A 7,035-nucleotide genomic window follows, 5' to 3' on the forward strand; every position below is an offset into this window, starting at 1 on the left:
ACAGCTCAACAGGTACCAAGGGTGGTCCCATCTGGGTTGTCAGCTCATTAAGGGAAGGGATGGCATCACACTGTGGGCATCCAGACCTTACCTCCTCTAAAGTTCAAGAATTGTCACAGGTGGGCATTTCATGCCCTGACTCCTAGATTCCCAAGACAGATGTCAAAATGTGGATCTCCTGGACTTCACGGTTGTTAACAGCCTAGCAGATGCCAGGAAGGGCCACCAGAGACATCACAGAAACATGTGCAAGTCCTGCGTGAAATAACTTGTGTAGCCCTTTGAATACTGTTTCATAACGCCCCTTCTCCAAATCAAAGCCGGTTTTCACATTGTCTGTCATGGCACATGTCTCCACCAATAACTAAAGACAAACAGTGCGGGTTTTTGCATTGTGGGACATAGTTTTTAAAATGCTATTCCTGGATTTTTTTACACTCGCGCATCTGACCAGCCGCTGTGGTAATTAGGAAAGAAATCGCTGCTTTTCATACCGGCAGACACCACTTAGCACTTTCATAACAATTCACGGGGCTTTTGTACCAGGAAGAAATGAAAAGGACACAAGCCAGCTGGCAAAAACCCACACTTCCTTGCTTGGTGAAACCTCCCCAGCAGCAGCCTGCTGCTCTCTGACCGACAGCTGCTCCCGCCCGGGGCTCAGCCCCCCCGTGGCTTCTGGGACGCCTTTTACCCCTCTTCTTCACCCCTGCTGTGGCCCGGCAATCCCTGAAGCAATCCCAAACATTTCACTCACAACAGAGGAAAAAACAAGTCACGGAGAACAACCACCAACAAACCCCTCCCAAACCCAGGGGAATGAAACGTTGTCGCTGACCAGAGAAGCCGACAGAGGAGAACCATGCTTCTTCTGGAAAACAGCCTGTGGACAACTCTCCCCAATCTCCAGGCACCTTGCCCTGGCACTCCAGGACCAGGTGCCCCCAGAGGACAGCGCTGCCTCTGGCTCCTGCCCAGGCCGGGGGGGTGCCACTCAGTGCCTTCCGCCGCACAGCCGTGAGGCGGCCATTTCCTCTACCTCTGAGGGGGGTTCGGGCCCCCCGGCACCCTTGGGCGGCGGGCGAGAGCCGGGGGGGTGCCAGCGCTCCCCAGCGGTCGTTCGCACAGGGCGGGAAGGCGCGAAGAACCCGCCCCTGAGGAGCACCGGCTGGCGGGAGCGGCCGTTAGCGCAGGAAGGGCAACGGACCCCCAGCGGTGGGGCTGCTGCCCGCTCTGCTCACCCGCCGCCTCGGGCTGCGGCCCTGACGGCCAACCCAAGCTGGCTGGTGGCCGTGCAAGCCTGCCCAGCAGCCCGAGGTCGCCAGAGAATTAGGAGCGTGCTGGCAGAGAGCAGGCAAGGGAGGGCTGCGCTCTGCGGCTGCCTGGCCGGGCTAGCTGGGGGTGGCCACCCTGACAGAGCTTCCTACCAGGGAAGCTGCTGCCCAGGTGGAAGGCTGCAAAGCCCACACCTCCCCTCCTGAGCCTGCACCCGCCCAAGGTGTGCCACCGCTGGTGGAGTCCCTCAGCAAGTGGAGGAGCTGCAAGAGGAGGGCAGCAGTCAGCAGGCTTCGCTGGATGTTATCTTTGACATAGTGTCCGCCCTTTGGGCATGCGCAGTGTGGCTCATCTCTTTTTCCTGCTTAACTGGCCTCGGCAGGTTTTAATGGCTGGATGCACCAATGTCTGTCCCGACGGCAGGTGGGGGACAGGGCTCTGCCCTTCGTGAGACCCCCAGCCCCTGGAGTGGCGGCTGGAAGATGGGTAGGTCAAAGGACCCTGATGGGAACCCTGCAGGGCCTCATCCATTGGACCAACGGGCACCTTCTCTTGTCACACAGAGCATCTCATGGGCTGGAAAAGGGATGCTCTGGAGACTTTCTGGCAAATCTCTGGAGAAGAGCTTCTCCCCGCCCCTCTCCCAGGGGGTTTCTCGTCTCTGGTGCCCTTCCCAAGGACAGCCCCACACATGGGTGCAGCCAGCATGGCAGGAAAGAACAGGCAGCAGTCACAGCGGTCAGCACTACGGGAAAGCCAAGGATAAAGCCTTAATAACCAAGTGTGCTGCTCCACGTACAGGAGTATTCCTGCCTAAGCTCACCACACATTGCATTTCCCTGTGGCTTTCGGCAGGATATGAATGGCTCTTCAGTGCCGGTGGTTGCTCCCCTCTTTCAGTAACAATTGCAAATTTTCTTCCTGTTGGACCTGCCTCGGTTCCAGTCTCTTGGGGATTGAAAGCTGGCACAGCATGGGTGCCAGAGACATTCCCACAGCTTAACTGTCGTCCACAAGGAGGAGTCTGCCTTTAGCCACGAAGGTCATTTCCAGGGAAAACAGCTTGTTGTATTGACCAGGACCCTACGCAGACAACAGAAGAGCAGGGATGTGGACATTTGCCACAAGTCCAGTGGAGCAGGCTGCTCAAACACAGCCCACTGTGACTGTGCTGCTGGGCATGTGGGGACAAAGGATTAAGCCTGAATTACCTACATGAAATAGAGCTATCGCTAGCCTCCTGCAACGGCACCCAGGAGCTGGTCCTGAAAAACCACCAATCCAGGACACGGAAAGCTTTTAACCGCTGTGGCTATTCTGGAATAGACTGTGCCGTGTGCATCCATTTCTATTAACCCTTCTCCTGCAGCTGAAAAGGAGTTTGACATCTTGCGTATGGCTAAAGGGGGTTGGTGGCCTCGGACGGTGGCTGAGGCTTGGGGCTTGCATTGCCCGTGACCAGCTATGATCACAGAGTGACAGAGGAAAGACTTTCCCTGGGGAAGAGGCACCAGGGAGTGGTTGAGGTGGAGGAAAACTTCACTACGGTTTTGGTTGTAGGTGGAAAGTTCTGGATCAGAGAGGAATTCTACATCTTCCATAGCATGGCACAGGTAGAGTCTTCTGTTGGTACCAAGTAGAGGCAGAATGTCAGACAAAGTGGCTCATTGAATGGGAATGATCTAGGGAAATTTACTTGGCTATTAAAAGCCCCATTGCGCTAGCAGTTGAATCTTTTTCTCTAGTCCTTTTTTTTTTGGAAGGGAGTGGCAGGAGGGGCATGGATAATATATCTTCATTCCTACCAAAACAGGCATTGTAGCAGTCAAGATGGAATATGCCTTTCTCACGTACCTTTTCTTTTTTGAACATGGTGAATTCAATCTGCTGATCAATAGCCCACTGAGTTCAATAGACACCTTGGATTTTTATCCTTCGGCTCAAGAGCTAGACGCAACCTCCTGTCGTTGGTGTTAGCACAATTAATGCAGATAATCTGCTATCTTCTACCTAATAATCTAGGCTACATACTATCTAACGATCTATGCGGGAGTACAACCTGATCCAATGTTACACACAACATCAGCACTGTGAAGAGCTGTGACATTCAAATGAAAAGGGAGACATTTTGAACACCTTTTAATAGCTTGCAGGAATACAAAGGGGAAGCACTGTGTAAATAATACCCAAACCAATATGGATTTTCCCCCTAAATTTCTGAACCTCCTGTGACAAGTGATGGGCTATCAAAGCGCGTGTGTGCACCCCCTGCATTGCACCATGCGGGACCTGTTCACATTCCCTGGTCTGGGAGACGGGGCAGAGTGGACCCTCAGGCAGCTTGCAGGTGGCACACAACCGGGAGGAGAGGCTCACGCGCCGGAGGGTCCTGCTGTCAATCAGGGGGATCTTGACAGGCTGGAGAAAGGGGCTGACAGGAACCTCATGTGGTTCAACAAGGGGAAGAGCAAAGTCCTGGAGACCTGGGGATGAACAAGCCCTTGCACCAGTAACTGCTGGGGGACACCCAGCTGGAAAGCAGCTGTGCAGACACCTGGGCTCATAGTGGATGCCAAGTTGACCGATTTAGAGCCAGAAAAGTGCCCTTGGGGCAAAGAAGGCTAACTGCATCCTGGGCTGCAGCAGGGAAAGCATTGGCAACAGGTGGAGGTAGGTGGTCCTTCCCCTCTGCTGTGTCCATCCAGCCCTGGGCTCCCCAGTGCCAGGCAGAGACGGCCATACTGGAGAGAACTCTCACCCCAGTGCCCCTCCCACTTTCCATTGGGCTCGGAATGTTGGTCAGTTGAAGCCCACAGCCACCAGAGACAGCAGCACGGAGCTGTGCTGGCACGGAGGAGTGCTGGGAGGAGGCAGGATCTGGCCGAGCAGCACTGAGCTGGCACCGGCACCTCGCTTCCCATCCCTGCTGTTGCCGACTGGCCCGCGTCCTTGGTCCACGGTGAGGGTCCTCCTCTCCTGGGCAGGATGGGCCAGGCCAACTGCTGCTGTGGCTCCAGGTGGGCTCTCCCCGTGCCTTGGGGACACGCGGGCACGGCCAGGACCTGCAGCTGCAGCCTTTCTCATGCTCGCTGCGCTCTGCTCTGCAGGGAGGCTCTCACCGACGCCGAGCCGGTGCTGAGCACGGACGTGCGGCTGACATGGGGCCGCAAGAGGAGCAAGAGACGCCTTCTCCTCCTCCAGGAGGAAGTGGTGATCGCCAAGTTGCAGTAAGACCCTCAGAGCCCAGCTGCCTTTCCCCCATCCCTGGCCCTGCCACCAGGGCAGGGACACCCCGGCACCAGCCCTAGGCCCCGGGACCGTGGTGCTGGATGCACCCATCGATGTCCGTCCCAAGGGCAGGTGGGGGACGGGGCTCTGCCCGGGGGGACCCCCAGGAGGCCACCTCCAGCTCACCGCCTGCCTCTCCTCTCTGTAGACATGGCACCACCCTGCGCCCACAGCTCCGCCTGGCCCTGGACCAGCTGTGGGTGCTGAGCGGCGGAAAGGAGGCAGTGGGGGAGGAAAAAGAGGAGGAGGAAGGCAGCAATGAGGACAGGACCTCCACCATCCTCATCTGGCCCACCGGCTCCTGCGTTGCCGCTTTCAGGTGAGTCGTGGTGCCACGTCCCATGGCTGGGCAGGAGAGGTTCCCAACCCTGCCCACGCCATCCTGTGAACGGCCTCTGCCCTGCGTGCAGAGCCTGGGCAGGGAGCGGGAAGCACGCCGGCAAGGAGGGATGGGGGCATTGCCAGGTCCTGCATCCCCTGGTGCCCTTTGGGTCCCCAGAAGAGAAGGGCAAAAGCAGCTGCTCTGGCAGGACATGGGGAGCCAGGGCTTGGGCAGCATCTCTGTCCTGCCCCGCGGGGCTTCGTTCTGCCCCTGTGTCCTCCCCCACGGGGCAGGGCTGCGCAGGTGCCTGTCTCTGCCCATGGGCTGGGGGGCAGTGGGGCCTGACGCTGGTTCTCCTCTCTTTCTGCAGCTCCCAGGCACTGAAGGAGCTGTGGGTGGGCACACTGCTGGGGTAAGCCAGGGGGGATGCTCCAAGCGCAGCCGGACGGGGAAACACAGCTCCCCAGCTGGGGAGAGGTGCCCTCGCGGCTGCCGGCAGCTCTCTGGCAGAGCTGCCTCACAGGAGAGAAGGGGCAGCTTGGGGCTCAGCCAGCTCTCTCCCTGTCCCTTCCCGGTGCACAGGACACCAGGAGGAGCAAAGAGAGCCCGCGTGACCCGTCTCCCCTCCCTCAGACCCCTGGAGAAGGAGCTGAGCCGCCGCCACGCCGTGAATGTCTCTCCGGTCTGGGCTCTGTCCCCGAGCCCTGGTCCTCCAGTCAAGCAGCAGAGGCATCGCTGCTCACCTTCCTCCGCTCCTTCTCTTTTGCCCAGTGGAGGACGTTCAGCGCCAGGAGCCTGGAGAGGCTGATGGAGGGCCAGACAGAGGTGAGAATGGCTGCCTTTCACCCGCCTCTGGCTGTGCCGGCGTCTGCTGCCAGCAGGGTGAGCTTGTGTGGCAGGGATGGAGGGAAGAGTGGTCCCACGGTGCCACTCGGGGAGCGTAGAGGGTTGGGGAGCCACCAGGAATGCCAGCACGTCCTCGCTGGCGGCGCTGGGGGGAATCCTGCCGTGTGGGGCAGAGAGCCCAGGAGGGCAGAGGGTCCCAGCTCTGCCGCGCTCAGGCTGCTGGTGCCGGGTGGCAGCGTGCCGGTGGCCCTTTCTGCTGCGGGGCTGCTCTCTAAGCACAGCCTGCTTCTTGCAGGATCGTCCCAAGCAAGGGCCACCAACAGCCCCATCTGTCAAAGCTGGGGGACTTTGCCGCTCACCAGGTGAGTTCTGGAAAGAAACGCATTGTCCTGCAAATGGTTGAGCTGTGCTCACTTGTCCCTTGAATGTCGCCATGCAGGTGCGGCACCCCAAGGGAGGACATCACCTGGACGAGCGAGGACACCCGCTGGGCAGCAGCCACTGGACGTGGTTCTGCGGGGACCCAGAGCCTCTCCTGCTGCCCACAGCTTGGAGGAGGGCAGGGCGAGGGCTGGGACAGGTTGTCCCAGTGGCACGCCGGCTCTCAGGAGCTGCTGAGCTGGAGCTGTGGTTCCAGCTGCTGGCTCCCTGCCCATCCTGCCGCACCACTCAGCTCCGTGCTGCAGGCAGGGCAGGCTCTGGGAGTGCTGGCCCGGCTGTCTCCATTGATGCGCTCTTGCTCCATTTTCCTTTTCAGAAGGAGGGAACAGCAGCAGCAGGAGGAGGAAGAGGATGGGGCTGCCCTGGCCCTTTGCCGCTGCCCAGGTGCCAGGGCAGGTGGGCTCCAGATGCAGCAGGGTGCTCTTTGGACAGCCCCTGGCAGCACCCTGAGGGAAGGACGGCTCCCTGCCCCAGCCCATCCGGGTAAGCCAGCCTGGGCAGGGAGGGGGTCCCCAGCCCTCCTTCCAGCTGCTCCAGAGGGGAGGTGGGTGTCCCCAGGAGCTCCGGGGATGGGGATTGGGCCCTTCACCCCCAGAAGACGCTTCTGGTGCCAACCCCTTTGAGGGGGGCAGGGAGCAGGATCTGGGGCAGTGCTTCGGTCACTGCTGTTGGAAGGCAGCTTCTCAGCCAAGCAACTGTCCTCCTGCCCCTCCTGCAGGAGATGCTGGCTGTCCTGCAGTGGGAAGGACCGTCGACAGAAGGGGTATTCCGAAGAGCTGCCAGCGGGACAGAGTTTCATGAGCTGCGGGAGGCCCTGGACCACGGTGCGGATGTCGACCTGGGCAGCTAGCCTGCGCTGCTGC

Source organism: Haliaeetus albicilla, chromosome W (assembly GCF_947461875.1).
Source record: "Haliaeetus albicilla chromosome W, bHalAlb1.1, whole genome shotgun sequence".
Lineage (NCBI taxonomy): Eukaryota > Metazoa > Chordata > Aves > Accipitriformes > Accipitridae > Haliaeetus > Haliaeetus albicilla.